The sequence below is a fragment of the Pristis pectinata genome, chromosome 9 (genome assembly GCF_009764475.1).
Source record: "Pristis pectinata isolate sPriPec2 chromosome 9, sPriPec2.1.pri, whole genome shotgun sequence".
NCBI lineage: Eukaryota > Metazoa > Chordata > Chondrichthyes > Rhinopristiformes > Pristidae > Pristis > Pristis pectinata.
Genome location: NC_067413.1, coordinates 16,584,199 through 16,603,791, shown reverse-complemented (window position 1 = coordinate 16,603,791; position 19,593 = coordinate 16,584,199). Strand labels below are relative to the sequence as shown.

Below are 19,593 nucleotides of genomic sequence, written 5' to 3'. Positions count from 1 at the left end.
TTAGGTTGCTCAAACAATGCAAATGATACTACATAAATCCAATTGTTTATCACACATGTCCAGAACAACAACTGGGCAGCAGGAAAGTATGAGCCTGTAACTTGCCTGTAATGTAACACGACACAAGAAAAAGTGAGATAATTGGCTGAGCAAATCATGCATAGCTCCTCGCCTTAATACTGATTCTTCCCATAACTACCTAGTTTTAGTTTGTTTTTGTTGGTTAAAAGGAACAAAACATCAAAAACTGACCAGTTAAGTGGCAGTCCATCATATGCCAAAGCAACAACAAAAATTTTTTTTTAAAAACTTGCATTTGTTGGACATAATTGTAAATAAACTTGTTGTTAAATAATCCTTTCAGTCTAGATGAAGAACCTCGACTGTCTACTTCCCCTACAGTAGACACTGTCTACTGAACCGCTGAGTTCCTTCAGCAGTCTACTCTTTGAATCCTTTGAAAACATTCTTCATAATCCGGTTGAACCACAGCCTCCAGTAATCGAGGAAATTTAAACTCTATTAACTTCAAACAAGTATTAAAAACAAACCCATACCCGCCCTCTCCAGTCCAATCCACCCATTGACACCAAGGCATGCGGGCAATGTAGGAGGAGGAAATGACGCACCCCGTTGCAATAAAGACCCAGTGTCTCCAATCAGTGAAAGAAATGGGAAAGGAAGCTGAAAAAACTAGAGGGTTTTTAAAAATTTTAATTTACCAAATTGAAGCAAAAGTAACAATTTTCATATCTGGGAGCAAGCCTGTATTGAGAGGGGGCTAATTTTCCTCTGAATATTGACCTATGACCTGACGCTGACGTCCCTTAGCGACGGGCAGTGGAACACATGGTAACTGCGGGTTGTGAGAGGAGGCAGATGCTGAGTGCCAGGAGTCGCCCTCAGCTCATCACTAGCACCAATTAGTAGTATTATCAACAATAATACCGCTCGGGTTTAAATGAACAGGCGCCGCGCAGTGAGTAATAACACCTCCATTTCTCTATTGGGGAAAGTTCACTGCATAAAACACTGAGACCAACCTGACTCTGGGTTTCTGCAGCGCCCGGGGTTGTTGCAATTTATTTCCCGTTCACTCTGGTTTTTGTTTGTAATTTTTTTAATTTATTCATTGGTAAAACGTTTTTTTCTATTGAGAGTGAATCCTTTTCACAAGAGTCAGAGAGGCCAGTGGGCCGCCTATGGATCCCAGCTTGAGTGAGTGGCTGCTCCATTCCTTTGTGTAGCTCTCATGCTTCTAAATCCAACGGGGGGAGTTTTGTTCTCTCTCTACAGAGATGAATCGCACACTGTGGAAGTGTCTGGTTTATATTTGTTTCTTGTTGTTTGTAACTTTAACAAGTTTATGTATCTTTTCCCAACGGTCTTCTACATACAAATTGGACTGTGAAGGCAAACACAAAGATTGCGTAAAGCTCCGTGCTCTCCCAAGATTACACTATAGTTATAAGGCTATATCTTTCTAAATCAAGAATTTGGATCAGAGGATTTCTGTAAATCAAATTTTCCAGCAACTGTTTCATCCCCGCGCGTTTGCTTCTAAACGATCTCTTACTTTTTAAAAATAGCTTGTCACGCTCTTTTTAACTTTTGTATCTTGGTTTTTTTTTGACCATTTGAAGCTTTAGGGGCCTAATCGCTCCCTCAAAGTTAGCTGAAAGCTTGCATCTTGAAAGTTTGTGCCTTGGATTGGGAAATCGGCCATTGCCTTTGAATGATATTGATTTTATATCATGCGTTGTGAATGTTGCACCACTGTATGTGGATGAAATGTATTTCGAATTCATGTTTTTTTTGTTTTCCCTTGTAAGAGGGGAAGAGTTGCCTTCCATTTGCAACAAGATCATTTTCTTTCCCATTTCGTATTTTGACTTGATAATGTGATATGAATGAATAGCAAGTCACAGGTGAGTGTGCAGCAACCTCAGTGCTCTGACCCGTATTTATGTTGAGTGATTTGGATACCAGTGATGTTGCTCAGATACTACTGATGTTGCTCAGATTTAGGATTGATTTGTTTTTACACATAGTTTTATCTTGAAACTTGCGTCACACTGTTCCATTAAATGTTCAGAATTTGCAACCTTAAATGTAAAAAAATGTGGATTTCATACTGCTTTTAATGAGAAGCATTTCTTGTGGTATATATAAATTATAGTTCATTCTGACAAACTTTGGAAGGAAATGAAGTGATTTGAAGATCTGTGGGATGTATATCTCGAACTTTGCCATTATGAAAAACTTTTTAGTTTAAAATGTCAAAACCATCAGATTTTAGATCAGTCAACAGATCATTGTACTGGCTTGTTAGTGAGTGCCTTGTTAGAGTGAAATTGGCAGGGACCCTGGGAGAAGGTCACTTGTTCACCCTCTAAGCTCGAAGTGAGTGCCAATTTTTGTTTTTACTTTGTGAGGGAAGAGGAGAAGTATATTTATAGTTGAGTGCCGTATTGAAGTAGACTTACTGTAATGCAGTTTTGTGTTTATTATATTTGACCTTCCAATTATGGCGTGCCAGTAGTAGGAGATTGGGGTGGTGGAAGGGAGACTGGGATGATCAAGGGTGAAAAAGATCAAGGGGACTGTCAGTGGGAAGTGAATGAGGCATTGGGCAGAGTGTCTGTGCCTGAGTCTACCTGTGCACGTATACACGCACACATAATTGCTGCCCTGACTGAAATATGATGGGTAACAGAAAAACTGAAAAGGAACATAGTCTTTATGGGGTGACAAATTAGCCACTCATCCTCTGGGTTAACTGGATGCCTCTTGACCATCCAGCTCAGTGTAACACACAACATGCTACAGTAAACAGCACATGTGCCTCAACCCTGGAAGGTACATGTTTCCAAGGAGGGCTTCCACTCTGTGACTGCTGCTTCCCAGGGAGAAAGAAACTGATCCTCTGGGCAGCTTTAGTGCCAGAATCAGCAAAGATGCTATACTTTGCAACTGAAGCAATCAGCAAGGAAGGAATGGAGAAGGCTAATTTTAAAGTGCTTCAAGTGTGATCTTGCCATAACCAACACCCTGTTTCATCAGAAAAATGAGTACAAGATGTCCTGGCAACAACTTTCCAGGAACTGATGCATGTTAGATCATTTTATCCGAGCAAGAAACTGCAAGATTGTCTGTCACCCACTTAAAAACAGGTACTGATAATTGCTGGATTGACTACAGTCTAATTTGTCCTGTTCCCCTCCATTAGCCTGGCTCTAAAACAGTGACAACAGAAATGTTACCACAAGAAAAAGCATCTTGCATGTACTAATACCAATGAGCAGATTATCTATGTATTTATCTCATCATTTGTTGGACTTTTAAAAAGAAAATACCTGGAACAAATAGGTAGTTGCATTTGCCAATGTAAAAAAACAGAAGTTGCCCCTCAAACTAATTGGCTTTAATTGCTTTGAGGGATCTTGAAAAGGTAATAGGGTATTACATTACAAGTTGTTTGTAATTATCAAACGGTAATATAGTGGATGAGAGAAGACAGTGGTTTATAAAGTTTAAGATTGTCTTTAGTTAATTTATCCATATCCTGTCTTTCAACTTTATTTTTATTTTCCCTTTTGGAATATGGGTGTTGCTTTCAAGCCCAGCATTTATTGCAAATCCCTAATTGCCCCTGCTATGCCATTTCAAAGGACATTTATGAGTCACCTACGACAGTGGGTCTCGAGTGGCATATAATCCAGACTAGGTAAAAATGGCAGAATTTCCTCCCTGGCATTGAAAAGCCATATAGGTTTTTGTGATGTTCCATTCATTTGGTGTCAGCATAACTGAAGCAGGAAGGCGATGCCAAGGCAAAAAGATCAGACACAATGTTAATGCTAGAGCATGAGGGGCCAAATGACCTACTGCTGCTTCTCATTCTAATGTTCTTACAAATGCTTTTTAAATCTTTGAATATTAACTGAATTCGAGTTCCATAACTTTCATGATGGGATTTAAAATTGGGTCTCTGAGTTGTTGGTCCAGGTTCAGTAATTTAAGTTCTGCACTGCCATTGTACTTGGTATGAATCCTCCATGATTATTCAGAGAAAAATATAATTGTGGGCTACAGATTTGCATCCAAAGTGATTTACAATTTTTTTTACTGGAGAATGAAGATTGAGAAGTCTTTAAATTTATTGGGGGGGAAATATGTAAGCAGATTATGCAATTTATTAAGTAACTGCCAGAAGAAAATAAGTATGTAAATGACAAGCCAGGACCAAGGCAAAATATCTTTCTATGGAGTGAAAGATGTATCCATTGCACTGAATACTTTCCATGAAAAGTATTCAGTGCAATTTTGAGTGCTGAGCCATCTTTAAAATCCGCCTTGCAAAGTTAGATTGGTTGCGTAAAGCTAGGGTGATTTTATTTCTTTTAAGGGACATCGGTTCCAATTACATTGGTATCATGGGAATAAAACTTTAACATTTTACTGGTCAAGGTTAACTAATGTTGGATGATATGCAATTGATACCTCAAAGGTCTGAGATCAAGACCTTTGACCAAATTGTGTATCATCACTGACTCTAACTTGAGAGTCCATTCTGTCCTTTTGGGGCTCACTATGTTAAACTGCATAAACTGTTTTGGGAATATGGAATGATGTGCTACTGCAGAGAATAGTATAGTTTTGAGGTTGAATTCAGGTATATTGTGGAGATCTGGAGTGTTTGTTAATCTTGGAATTTTTGATGATAGCAAGTAAGCAACAACTGAATGTATCACTGCACACAAGTTCTAAAGATGAAGCTGAAACATTCACAGCCATATTCAACTAGATGTGCCAAATAGATCTCTCTTGGCTTTCCTCTGAGATCACTACCGCCACAGACCAATCTTCAGCCAACTTTATTCGCTCCACAGCTATTTCTTTATCATAAGGGCACTTGATATAGCAAATACAATATCCCATCTGTAGTACTGAAGACCTGTGCTCCAGAACCAGCTGTACCGCTAGCCACATTCCAGTATAGCTACAACACTGGCATCTACTCACCAATGTGAAAAATTGCCCATGTAATGAGCTTTTTCCCAAAAAAAAATTAGTCAAGTAAATGTCATTGGACTTTGGATAGATTCCCACAGATTGAAAGCTAGAACATTTAACCCCACTAAGAAAGGATGAACTTTAGATTAGTAGTCAGGAAAGTACTTGAATATATTATTAAGGAAGTGCTAATGGGCCATTTAGAAAATAGATAAACTGAAGGAAATCATGCTCGACAAATCTGGAGGTTTGAGGTTATAACTAGTAGAAAAAGTATGGGTGAACCAGTTGATGTGATTATTTTGGATTTTGGAAGAAGTTCAATGGAGTGCCACACAGCAGATTAAACAAAAGTAGAATACTTGGGATTGAGGGTTTTATGTTGGCAGGGATTGAGAATTGGTTAATGAACAAAGCTGAGGGGTTAACTTGGGAAACCATGACTTGTGGGGTGCTGGAGCACCAGTTGTTCAGCCTTTATCAGTGATTGAGACGAGTGGATCAAATAGTTTCCAAATTTGCTGCTTTCAAAAATTTGTTGTGAAAAGGTTGCAGAGAAGGCTTTCTGCCTATAGGAAAAGGGGACTGGATATGAAATATTGTGTATAGATCTTGATCCCTTCCCCAAGGAAGGAGGTACTTGTGATAGAGGGAGTACAACAAAGATTCATTAGATTGATTCTTGGGATGATGGCTTTGTGCTTTTGAGAAGAGATTAAGCAGACTGGCCCTTGTACTCATCGAGGTGTACAAAATTCATGGGCTTTATGGGGTAGATGCAGGGATGACGCATCTATCTAGAACAAGGTGTCACTCTCAAATTAAAAAGTCATCAATTAGGACTGAGTTGAGAAGAAATTTCTTCACACAGGGTGATGAACCTCTGGAATTCTCAACCCAAGAGGGTGAGAGGCTCAGTCACAGCGTATTCAAAACTGAGACAAGGGACTGAAGATGCTGGAATTTGGAGCAAAAAACAAACTACTGGAGGAACTGTGGGTCAGGCAGCATCTCTGGAGGCAGAGGGATATTTGATGTTTCAAGTTAAGGAATATGCATCAGGACTAGACATTAAAGACAGATTGAAATATTGAGATCAAAGGATATGGTGTTAATACAAAAAAAACGTACTGAGATGGATCAGCCATGATATTGAATGGCAAAGCAGTATTGAGGGACCTATGATCTATTCCTGCTCTGTTTTTTGTTAATTATCCAATCTCTTCCAGAACTTGTGTATGCCCAATGGAGGACTAAAACTTGCACAACACCATGTCCTCACCTGAGACCTGACCAAGGCCTTGTGAAAGGGCAACATAAAATGAGCAAGCAGCACTACCAACACATCAGAATCATTATTATACTTTGTCTATGGTTTAGAGACATTGGTTGCAAGTCTTCAGATGTGTATAATAAAACCTGGATTTTATTTTTGTTCAACAATCTTTAATTTGAAACAGCATGGTGCACGTCTTCCATTAGTTGTGTTCAATAGATGAATACTAAGGTTTATCTATATAGATTGAGATCCCCTGTAACCAGGGTTGCCATCAAATCCACTGACATTTTAAAATTAAAGTCAACTATATATTACATTGGTAGTAACTGAGCTATAACTGCTATAGATGGCAATATAAAACTTTTGTTGCATCCCGTGAGTTAATCTTACTTTAGCCTGAATAATCTTTTCTGTGTGCATTATTCTGCAATAATAGCAGGTGGGGGGAGGGGGAAGAGATTGGAGTGGTGGAACATGTTCTTCATGGATGGCAGACCCCACTTTCAGATGAGATCTGTTCTGATACAGACTACTTCCCTGGATCCAATCTATTGAATGTTAATTAAAAATAAAAATAAATCATGCTGCACTTTACAGCCATATCATTTCTCCAGCAAGTTTAGAGAATGTTCTCACCCCTTGCACTGCTACACATTTCTGATGCCCTGATTTCTGATGAAAATAAAAAATTTTCTTTTTTAAGATCAGGTTCAACAATGCTTTGCTCAGCTGGGACATGCACTAATGTGATTTTTTTTAGGAAATTTAAGTGCAAGTTGCTATTGGCAGGATTGTGATGGAAATAGCAATTTACTTGGGCAATTAATGGTTGATTATACTGGTGCAGGACATTCTACTCCAAAGTGGCTTTGCAAAAAATAAGTAATTATCTACTTCTCATATGTGAACTTAAATAGTAAATGTGTATTCAGTAAGATATTACAGCCAAATCCATTCTCTTCATCTGGTGTCCACCCTTGGATCTTCCAGCAACAATTTCTTGTACTTTTGTATTCACAAGATATTTTGGTGCTTCAGAAAGAAGAAACCTGCAATTACTTGGTATCTTACACATCCTTTGGTCTGTTCCAAATCCATAATAGCTGCTGACTCCTTTTTAAAACATAGTAATTAGGAGAGTTCATGAGAAACCAGCATGATTGTGGCTCAGTGGGGAGCACTAAGTCAGAAGGTTGACTAGTTATGGAAATGTGAACACAATCTAGGTTCACACTTCGGTGCAGTACTGAAGGAGTGATGTGTTGTTGGAGGTGTCATCTTTTTGATGTGTTAAACCAAGGCCCTTCTACAATCCAGTGAAAAATGAGAAATTCTCGGTTCTATATGAAAGTTGCAAGGTGCCCTGACAACCCAACTTCACTGAAGCAAATTACCTTATCATTCCCACACTGTTGTAGAGTCTTTCTGTTCACCAGTTAGCTGCTGCATTTCCTGTATTACCAGTAATTACAGCCAACTGAATACTTGAATTGCTTCAGGCAACCCCAAATAGTTGTTAGACTATTGCTTATTGACTACAGCTCTGCCTTCAACACTATAATTCCAAGCAAACTCGTCACCAAACTCCAAGACCTGGGACTCAACACCTCCGTCTGCAACTGGATCCTTGACTTTCTGACCAACAGACCGCAATCAGTGAGGGTAGGCAGCAACACCTCCAGCACAATAATTCTCAACACTGGTGCTCCACAAGGCTGTGTCCTCAGCCCTCTACTCTACTCCCTATATACTCATGACTGTGTGGCCAGATTCTGCTCGAACTCCACCTACAAGTTAGCAGATGATACTGCCGTAGTTAGCCGTATCTCAAATAATGATGAGTCGGATTACGGGAAGAAGATGGAGAGCTTAGTGGAATGGTGTCATGACAACAAGTTTTTCCTTAATGTCAGCAAAACAAAAGAGCCGGTCATTGACTTCAGGAAAGGGGGTGGTGTACATGCACCTGTCTACATCAATGGTGCTGAGGTCGAGAGGGTTGAGAGCTTCAAATTCCTATGAGTGAACATTACCAATAGCCTGTCCTGGTCCAACCACATAGACGCCATGGCCCAGAAAGCTCACCAGCACCTCTACTTCCTCAGGAGGCCAAAGAAATTTGGCATGTCCCCTTTGACACTCACCAATTTTTATCAATGCACCATAGAAAGCATTGTATCCGGATGCATCATGGCTTGGTATGGCAACAGTTCTGCCTCGGACTGCAAGAAACTGTAGAGAGTTGTAAACACAGCCCAGTGCATCACGGAAACCAGCCTCCCCTCCATGGACTCTTTTTGTCTATACCTCTCACTGCCTTGATGAAGCAGCCAGCATAATCAAAGACTCCACCCACCCAGGTCATTCTCTCTTCTCTCCACTTCCATCAGGCAGAAGATACAGGGGCCTGAGGGCACATACCACCAGGCTCAAGGACAGCTTCTATCCCACGGTAATGAGACTATTGAATGGTTCCCTTATACACTGAGATGGACTCTTGACCTCTCAATCTACCTTGTTTGACCTTGCACCTTGTTGTCTACCTGCACTGCACTTCCCTGTAGCTGTGACACTTTACTCTGTATTCTCTTATTGTTTTTACCCTCTACTACCTCAATGCACTGTGTACTACCTCAATGCACTGTGTAATGAATTGATCTGTACGAACAGTATGTAAGGTAATTTTTACTGTACCTTGGTACAAGTGACAATAATAAACCAATACCAAAGTAGCAAATGGAGTTATATAAACACAAACTGTTTTCTTTCAAAGAAACAGTCAAACCTATTAAGTACTGGTCATTTGATGTGAAACGGGCATACTGAATTTAAAAATGTTTCTATTCAAAATACTTACCTTTGCAAAGGTAAAAGCAGTATACTGATCTGAAGCTATCTTGTGTACTGCCTTCATTGCATCATGAGGTCATGCAGTATGGAAGCAAGCCTTTCGGCCTACCATGTCTATGCTGCTAAAGTACCACTTATTCCATTTACCAATACTTAGTCTATAGCTAGTATATTGGTAATTCAAGTACTCATCTAGGTGCTTAGAAGCTAAGTGTACCTGCCTCCAGCTTCTCAGGCAGTGTGTTCCAGATTGGATCTATCCTCTGGGTGAAAAAATTCCTTGGATCCCTTACTCCTCACCATAACCCCACGTCCACTAGTCTTAGTCGCCTCTGCCATGAGGAAAAGTTTCTTTATCTACCTAATTATGCTTCTCAATTTTGTACAGCTCTATTAGTTCCCCCCTCAGTCTTCTCTGCTCCAAGGAAAGGCAAGCCCAGCTCTCCTCTGAGGAAATTGAGCCCAGCCTCTCCATTCACTCATAATTGAAATACTCCATCTCCGCCAACATCTTGGTGAATGTCCTCTGCACCCCCTCCAGTGTAATTACATTCATTCTATAGTGTGGTGACCAGAAATGTGCACAAATCTTCCAGCTGTAGTCTAATCAATGTTTTAGAAAGTTGTACCAAGACCTCCCTGCTCTTATACTTTAAACAGCCTCAGTTGTCTTCACCACCCTGCCTACCTGTGCCACTGCATTCAAGGATGTTTGGATGTGTACATCAAGGTCCCTTTGTCTCTCAATATTCCATAGGGCCCCACCATTCATGGTACATGTCCTATTTGATGACTCTGCCAAAATGCATCACCTCGCACTTGTCAGGATTAAATTCCATCTGCCATTGTCCTGCTAAATTTACCAGTTGATCAATATCATTCTGTAGCCTGACTATGCTCCTCACCATCAACACTACCAATTTACATGCCATTTACAAACTTGCTAATCATATCTCCTGCATTCACATCCAAGTCATTAAATTGTATAATCACAAATTGCAAGGATCCTGGCACTGATCCCTGTGGTACACAAGCTCGTTAATGGGAGACAAGCTATTTTGGATCCAATTTGCCAACTTGCCTTAGATCCCATGGGCTCTAACATCCTGTAAGAGTCTTCCATGAGGGACCTTGTCAAAGTTCTGTGTAAATCATTATCAACTATACTTACCTCAATGTATTCAATTATCTCTTCAAAAGAGGTCAATTAAATTAGTCAGACAGGATCTCCGATTGACAAATCCATGCAGACTATCCCTAATCAATCTGTGCCTTTTCAAATATAGATTAATCCTGCTCCTCAGAATTTTTATTTCACCCTGCCCCAATAATTTCCCTCTATCGGACATTGGACTTAATGCCTGACCCTGCCTTCTTTCTTGAATTAAGATACCACATTTGCTGTCTTCCAGTCATCTGTCACCTCACGTGAGGGCCAGCAAAGATTTAAATATCTGTGTCAGGACTCCAGCAATCTCTTCCTAGAGTAGCCAAGGATACATCATCCCCTGGCAGTCATTCAGAGACCTCACCCTGCTAATATACCATTTCAAGAATCTGAAGTGCCTGTTTGTTCCCTTTGCATTTGAGTCCCCCATCACTAGCTTTCCTAGGCTTTTTCTCCCCTGCTGAGCAGCTGAGTCAACCATGTTGTCAGAAATTTGGCTACTTTCTCCTGAGAAGCTATTCCCACCCTCCTCCCTCTAGTGTCTAACATAGAATATCTGTTTAAGAGGGAAATGGACATGGGGACTCTTGCACTACCTACTCACACCTACTCTTCCTGGTGGTCACCTGCCACTTTTCCTTTTGCGCAGCCATTGCTTGCAGTGTGACTAGCTGCTAAGCACACTATCTGCAATGTCCTCAGCATTGCAGATACTTCATAATTAATTCATCTGCAGATCCAGTTGTGTAATGCAGTCAGTCAGAAACTGCAGCTGGACACACTTACTGTGCATATGGTCACCTGGGACACTGGATAGCCTTCCCAATTTCCCATATTTGCCAGAGCAGCAACTCCATAGGTCTCTTGCCATACTCTTAGACTCAGCAGTCGGCTGCTTGCAGGAATTTGACAGTAAAATTACTAACTATCAAGATAAACTAAGTAAAATAATGAATATTTGCACTTCATTCACCTTCCCTCGCTCACTATTCAAGTGTCTATTTCAATGCCTCTTAAAAGTAGTGATTATATTTGATAAGGTTCTGCATATCCTCTCTATCTGTGCCTCTCATAGTTCTATATACCTCCATGGGGTCACCCCTTGGCTGCCTCCATTCCAAGTCAGTTTACCGTTCCTGGTAAATAATGGTGATGGTAACCATTTTTCTACAAGGTAATGGGTTAAGTAAAGGGTCATGTACTTACAATTTTGAGAGTATGTTCCCAGCAGGGGAGTACTTAGCCAAGGCAACACATTTTGAAAAATTTCTGTTGAGATAAAGCAGAGAAGGAGCAAATATAAAGAAAATCAACAGAAGAGGAACAAACTGTAAATGAATAATTATGTTTAAATTTTGTGGAATTGCATGTAGCGACAAATGTATGTCATAAAATGCATTTGGGATCAAAAATCATTCCATATCAGAAGGATAGGAGAAGATCCAAACCAACATTGCATTTTCCATGGAATGGCATTACAATTATAAGAAATAAGATTAAAAAAATTACCCAACCAAAATGAGTGATGGTGATAAAAGTTTAAAAGCAGGTAAGGGAGGTTCCTGCTGTGGGCTCTGCAGAAGGTGGCACCACACCCAGTGATAATGTAAAAGATTTCCCTTGAGGCAATAGGTACGGCCAGTTCTCGATTTATGAAAGGGATGAGTTTATGGGAAACAACTTGTTAAGTAAAATTTAGTGAATTGAAAAACCTAGGCAAAACACGTTGCAGCCATTTTGGTAGAGAATATAAGTTGTGCGTTATTTGTTACAGCGAAAAGTAGTTTTTTTAAATGGAAGCAAAGGGTAAATCAATTATTCCTAAACTGAGGAATTGCTATATTTACTTTCAGCCAACCAGGCAAGTGTCTTAGACCAACTCTAAAAACCTGCATTGCAGGTTGTGCTCATCCATCTTGTACAAAGAAGTTATGATCAAGTGTGAATACATGCTCTACTTATAAACAGGGCAGTTTCCAATGCTTGAACCACTTACATAAACATACCATTAGAGATTAGTGAATACTGACTCAGCTCAATTCAACTAAAACAAAGACATTTTTCTGGAATAAATGGTTCATTAACTACTAGTTTTAAGTACCAAAATAAATCTGGATAAACATAGAGCAATACAGGCCCTTCGGCCCACCATGTCGTGCTGACCTTTAAACCACCCCTAAGACTATCTAACTCCTTCCTTCCACATATCCCCCTATTTTAAATTCCTCCATATGCTTATCTAACAATCTCTTGAACTTGACCAACGTATCAGCCTCCACGACCCCAGGCAGCGCGTTCCATGCACCAACCACACTCTGGGTGAAAAGCCTCCCTCTATCTCCCTTGAGCTTCCCACCCATTACCTTAAAGCCATGCCCTCTTGTTGAGCATTGGTGCCCTGGGAAAGAGGTGCTGGCTGTCCACTCCATCTATTGCTCTTAATATTTTGTATACCTCTATCACCCTCATCCTCCTCCTCTCCAATGAGTAAAGCCCCAGCTCCCTTAGTCTCTCCTCATAACCTATGGTAGTCAAACACGGTCAAAGAATAGTATAATACTTCAAAAGCAATTCATCTTCTGTTGAAGTGCAATTTAATCAGCAGGAAAATTAATTGGATGTCAGTATGCAGGCAATATTTTGTCCTCATTTGTAACTTGTATGTTCTGTCCTAATCTTTACATTTCCTTTGTAAGTTTTCTATATACCAATTAAAATATTGCAGTTTTAATAAGACATGCCAAGCATAATTGCAAGACTGCCATGAATAATGCTGATGTAGCAGAACCAAACGAACACAATGATGTGCTCTTTTACTCGTACTATGTATAATGCTCCGTTTTTCTATCCCACCTGTCTTCTGCCTTACTGCTCACACTCATTCCTCCTATTCATAAGCTGACACAGTGTAGATGTAATGGAAAGCTGGAAACTTTTATGGTCGATATGGCCCATTTACTCTGTCTTATCTAGCTAAATAATCAGTGGAGATGGCATATTTTTAGGAAATACATCGTGTAGTGTTCAATAATTTGCAATTTAAATTTATTCAATAATATGTGGTAGCATTCAAAGTGTCTGCTTTCCACTAGTTAAAAAGCAGCTTAAAATGGTAAACTCACATTTATCAATTAAATCAGATATTAATCTAGCACATCAAGCCAGAAAGAGTGCAAAGATTTACAAGAATGTTGCCAGGACTTGAGCCTGAGTTATAGGGAGAGGTTAGGCAAGCTAGGACTTTATTCCTTGGAGCATAGGAGACTGAGGGGTGACCTTGCAGAGGTGTACACAATCATGAGAGGCATAGAGTGAACACACAGTCTTTTTCCCATGGAAAGGGAGTCAAAAACTAGAGGGCATAGGTTGAAGGTGAAAGTAGAAAGATTTAAAAGGGACTTGAGGGGCAACTTATTCATGCAGGGGGTGGTGCATATTTGGAGCAAGCTGCCAGAGGAAGTGGCAGCACTCAAAAGGCACTTGGACAGGTACACGGATAGGAAAGGTTTTGAGAGATGTGGGCCAAATGTGAGCAAATGGGACAAGCTTAGATGGTTATCTTGGTCGACATGGGCGAATTGGGCTGAATGGCCTGTTTCTGTGCTGTATTACTCTATCAAATGCATCCATACACAATTTTATATTTTTGTTGGAAAACCTATGGTTTTTTTTCTCTCTAGCTACTGTCCCAATATGCATTGTAGAATAGCTGCACATGCAATGTCTTGAGTAGCATATACACATTTCAATTTTCCAAAATGGAGCACGGTATATTTAAATTCTCTTTATCCAGTTTGCGGGTGGGGTGGGGGGGGGGGGGAAGCAAATCTTCTACTTGACAGGCATTCATGTGCACTATTTTTTACATTCATGAGTATATAAGCTCTCCAGAGCAAATTAAAGCTGTGCTACAAACTTTCTACTTTACGTATCCTTGGCTCCTCTGAATTCCAAATGTGGGCTGTATTGAACATAAGGTAACAAATATGAATAGGCCATTCAGCCTTTCAAGTCTGCTTCACCATTCATCAAGATCATGGTTGATCATCCACCTTGATGCCAAGTTTCAGCACTATCCCCATAACCCTTGATGTCAAAGTGTAATTGATCTGTCATGAATGACAGCCTAACTGAACCTCCTCATCCATCAGGATAGAGAATTCCAAAGGTTCACCATTTAGAGTGAAGGAATTTCTCCTCATTTCAGTACAGTTTTGTTCTCCTTTCCTAAGAAAGGATGCGCTCTATGGCAAGAGAGTAGTGATTTACTATACTGTATGAATGGCAGGTTTTGCCATAAAAGGACAGATTGAGTACTTCAGAGTTTTGAAGAATAAGAGGAGAATTGAAACATACAAGTTTTTAAAAAAGGGCACAACAGTTTAGATGCAAAGAGGGTGTTTCCCCTGCCTGAGGAGTCGCAGACTAGGGGACACGATTGGAGAATAAGGGATCGGCTGTTTAGGACTGAGATGAGCAGAAATTTCTTCAGAGTATGGTGAACCTTTAGAATTCTCACTCCGGACTTGGAGTTTCTGCCCCTACCAGTTTTTTTTTAAAGCCATGGCTCTAGCTGGAAACTTATTTTCAAATCTCCATTTGATCCACTTTGCTTAGAAAAATTACTCCTTTCAATCAACCTGTCTAGATCTTGCTTAGTTCTACCTTCTGCCTCTCTCCTTAATACATTTTAGCCAATCTTTCCTCATTTAAAAAAAAACTTGTGTCCCTGGTAACATCTTTGTAATACAGCTTATCCCCATGATTAGCCCAGTTTTACCCTTTCAGAGACATTCCCCCTCCCGCCCCCCAGCCTCCCTGCAATTAAACGAGCTTCTTTTGTCTCCTTCCCAGTTCCGACAAAGGGTCTTAAACCTGTGCCATTAGCTCTGTTTCTCTTCCCACAGGTGTGGCATGACCTGCTGAGTATTTCCAGCATTTACTGTTTTTACTTAAAACGAAAGTTGCGAGATGGAGAATAACATTAAACCAGCATTTGTTAAGTTGTAAACAATGTGTTCTTCAAAAGTTTTTTATATATAGTATTATTAATATATAGTATTTATTTATTCTTTTGTCTTAAGGCATAAATATCCAAAATTAAACAGATCCGATGATGATGATGTGCGTGTATACATATTGGTTTATTATTGTCACTCGTACCAAGGTACAGTGAAAAACTTGTCTTACAGACCGATCATACAGGTCAATTCATTACACAGTGCAGTTACATTGAGTTAATACAGAGTGCATTGATGTAGTACAGGTAAAAACAATAACAGTACAACGTGTCACAGCTACAGAGAAAGTGCAGTGCAATAAGGTGCAAGGTCACAACAAAGTAGATCATGAGGTCATAGTCCATCTCATTGTATAGTCTTATTACAGTGGGGTAGAAGATGTCCGTGCGTGCACTCGGGCTCCTGTATCTTCTACCTGATGGGAGAAGAGAGAATGTCCTGGGTGGGTGGGGTATATGTACAGTATATATAATTTTTTTTTACAATCAAAGGAAGGCTTATAATGTTGCCAAATACAAAACAGTAAGCCTGAGAATTGGGAAAGTTTCGGAATTTGGCAAAGAATGACCAAGGCATTGAAAATGAAAAGCAAAGGGAAAGTAGAACGCAGGAGTAGGCAAGTGAGAAATGGAGAAATAGATTGTAAAAGCTTTGATAAATGTAACAAGAAAAAGAACATTTTTTTATTGATTAGACACAACGGGCTGAAGATGCTGGAATCTGGAGCAAAAAAAAACCACTGGAGGAACTCGGCAGGTCAGGCAGCATCTGCAGAGGGAAGTGGACAGTTGATGTTTTGGGTGGAGACCTTTTCATCTATACTGAAAATGTAGAGGGAGATGACCAGTATAAAGAGGTGAGGGGGCAGGATGGGCAGAGCTGGCAAGTGATGAGTGAATCCAGGTGAGGAGCAGTAATCAGCAGATGGAGGAGGGAAGGGTGGAAATAATGAGGACCCTTTAGAGACTGTTACAGGAGAAATTGTGTTGGGGACTAAAGAAATGGCAGAGGAATGAAAATTTCTTCTGAAAATAGAGGGTCATAATCCTAAAGTAAGAGTTTAAAGAAATTTGCGTTAGTGTGGGGGGGTGGGGCTGGGAGTGATATTGGAGAAATAAATGGAATTGAGAATTGATAAATCAGAGACTTGCATCCTATGGCTTTAAAGGAAGTGGCTTTGGAGATGGTGGATGCACTAATTGTCATCCTCAAATTCCAGGGATTCTAGAATGGTTCCTACAAGTTGGAAAGTGGTAAATATACCTCCACTATCTATAAAAAGAGGGAAAAGAAAAAAGGCAAATTATAGATCAGTTATGCTGACATCAGTAGGAAGGAAAATGCTAGAATCTATTATGAAGGAAGTGGTAATGGGGCACTTGGAAAATGCTAGGATCGTGTAGAGTTGTCATGGATTTATGAAAGGAAGATTTTTTTGACAAATCTGAAACTATTCTACTATGTTGTAACTAGTAGAATAGATGTGAATGAACCAGTAGATGTGCTGTATTTGAACTTTTAGAAGCCTTTGATAACGTATGGTACAAGAGATTATTATTGTAATTAGAGTGCACAGTATTGGAGGAGTATATTAGCATGGATTGAAGAATTCCATTAATGGGCAAAAGTGGAGTAGGAATAAACCAGGTATTTTTGGATTGATTGGCTCTAATCTGTAGGGTGCTGCATGGATCAGTGCTGGGTCCCAGCTGTTCACAACGTATATCAATGCTTTGAATGAGACACCAAATATAATATATCCAGGTTTGCTCATGATACTTGGCATTGTGAACTGTGAGGCATATAGACTGGCTATGCGAATGCACAAGGCTGTGGCCAATGGAGTAGAATGTGGGAAAAATATAAGATCATCCACTTTGTTTTAAAAAGATACTCCTTCCTAATCTTTGTATTTAAGGGATTTAAACAGTGTTGGTGTTCACTGGGACCTGGGTATCCCTATACATGAAGAAACACTAAAAATTAAGATGGAGGTTTAGAAGGTAATTGGGAAGGCCAACGTACTGTTGGCCTTCATTGCACAAAGATTTGAGTGTAAGAGCAATTAAGTAGGGATTTAGTAAGACTGCATCTGGGATATTGTATCTGGAATATTGGGCCTGGGCTCCCTAGCTAAGAAAGGATATACTTGTGATAAAGGTAGTGCAGTGAATTGATTTCTAGAATGGCAAGTTTGTCGTAAGATGAGAGATGAAGGTTGTGCTCTCTTGAGTGCAGAAGAATAAGAGGCAGAGAGGCAATCTCATTGAAATGTGCATAAAAGGGTAGTGTTAATATTTCCCCTTGCTCCAACCAGGGGTCTAAACCAAAGATCTTCGTCTCAAAACAGGACAAAAATGAAAACATTTCTTCACCCAAAGGGTAGTGTATCTCTTTAATTCAATTCTCAAGAATGTTATTGAGACTCAGTCACTGAATATCTTCAATACAAAGATCAATAGATTTCTAGACAGTAATCAATTGAAGGATGTGAGGTTAATGCAGAAAGTGTCCCTGAGGTAAAAGATCAGTCTTGATACTACTGAAAGGCAGAAAAGGCATGAGGATCCAGTTGGCCTAGTGCTACTGTTTCTTATGTTCTAATAATTTTAGATTTGTATGTAGTGTCAGGAAATATTCCACTTAAGTGGAAAAGCTACAAGATCCTATTGGTGTACACTCTGCAATGCTAATAGAGGTCAGGAACGACTGGAGGATTCCAGACTTCTAGTTTTGGAAGTTCCCAGAGGGAGTTTAGAATTCTGCTACTATTCCAAAGTCACAGGAACTGTCAGCTTGGAAGGAGGCTATTTGATCCATTTTAAGTTGTTGTTGGATCTATATGGAAGCGGTCTAGGTAGTCCCACTCTCCTGCTCTATGCCCCTTAAATCTGCATCTTTTTTTCCATGTAAGTACTTCCCAGCACACTTTTTGAACAACCTACTTGAATCTGCATCTGCTCATACCCTTGGAAATGCATTCCATATCCTAACCAGTGGTTAGCTTAAAGATGTTTTTCCTTATTTCATTTTATTTTTTGTTTATTGTCAAATACCAAATGACTTTGAGGATCTAGAAGTCGGATGTCATGAAACTTAATGTGAGAAATGAGAGGTGATAAATATTGAAAATTTATGAGAAGAAACGTTGTGCTGGAGTTGTGATTTCAAAAAAAAAAGTGCTATGGCTAATGCCATCCATGATGCATCATGTGCAGATGGGATGGCAACTGTACATACATATGTAAACCAAGAACATGTTATCTGTTGTACCTTCCTTCAGAAACTGCTGATAATGATATCTTTTAAGAGACTTGCATTGACATGTGCAGAAAGATGTGGTTTTGACTAGTAGGTATGAACTAGCCCCCACCACTCCCAAAAGATGAGGCTTGTCCATTCCAGTATCAATCTTTAATAGCATGACAATAATTCTTAATTGCTGTCCAGAACCTCACCTGGTACTGAAAATTACCTTTGTCCCATTCCTTTGCATTTTAATTTTTGAAGTTTTTAACTATCACTTCAGCCTTTCTATTCCCCTCCTTCCTTACTGTACTTGATTTGAAGACACAACTCATTTACAATTCTTTTGGGAGATTTAAAATGATGCGCATTTGTTTTCTCCATCACTAGAGATAGTAGATGCTCTGTAGGAGGCGCAGCACCTCCATAGTTGGCTGAATAGCTTCTAGTGCAAAAGTTCACTTTAATAAGTCTATGATTAAGTGCAAGTGAATGTTATTTTTACTTGCTAACTGCAAAACTCAGCCCTTAAAGCAAATACCAAAACTTCAAAACAATTAAGGGATTTGTGGTTTCAAACATTCAAATTGTTCAAAAGAGGGATAGATTGAAAAAGCCTATTAGTATTTATTTTTGTAAAGTATGTGGGATACCAAATTGTCTGACTAGTGCACTGTTAACTAGACAAAGTGATTTGGTTACACAATTAGATTGTATCTTATTAGTGAGGGCGTCAAGCCCGTGGGAAAGTAGATAAATAATGCACTTTCAGAAATAACACTAGAAGCAACTTTTTAGAAGAGATGTAGATAAATAATTTTCAAAGAAAATTTTAAAAGGTTATGAGGAAATGGATAGAAATTCAAAAATTACACTATATATAAAGGTATTGGAATAGATTTAAAATACATTTTTGTTGCAGATGCATTTATTATTTAATGAAATGTGGCTTTAAGGTTAATTCCTGAGCCACAAAATCCCATGAATTTATGGGAACTAGACAGCATATGATA

At 39.5% G+C, this 19,593-nt stretch overlaps 1 protein-coding gene across 3 annotated transcripts in view; it reads left to right on the top strand.

Moving 5' to 3' along the window:
- The first annotated feature begins 833 nt into the window (after window positions 1–833).
- The window catches only part of LOC127574120 (protein tyrosine phosphatase type IVA 3-like), a 100,407-nt gene continuing 81,647 nt past the window's right edge, over window positions 834–19,593 (top strand). For all 3 annotated transcript variants that reach the window (XM_052022833.1, XM_052022825.1, XM_052022829.1), the window contains exon 1: window positions 834–979. The gene's annotated coding sequence lies outside the window, so the exon portion shown is untranslated. The remainder of the gene's footprint in view (window positions 980–19,593) is intronic.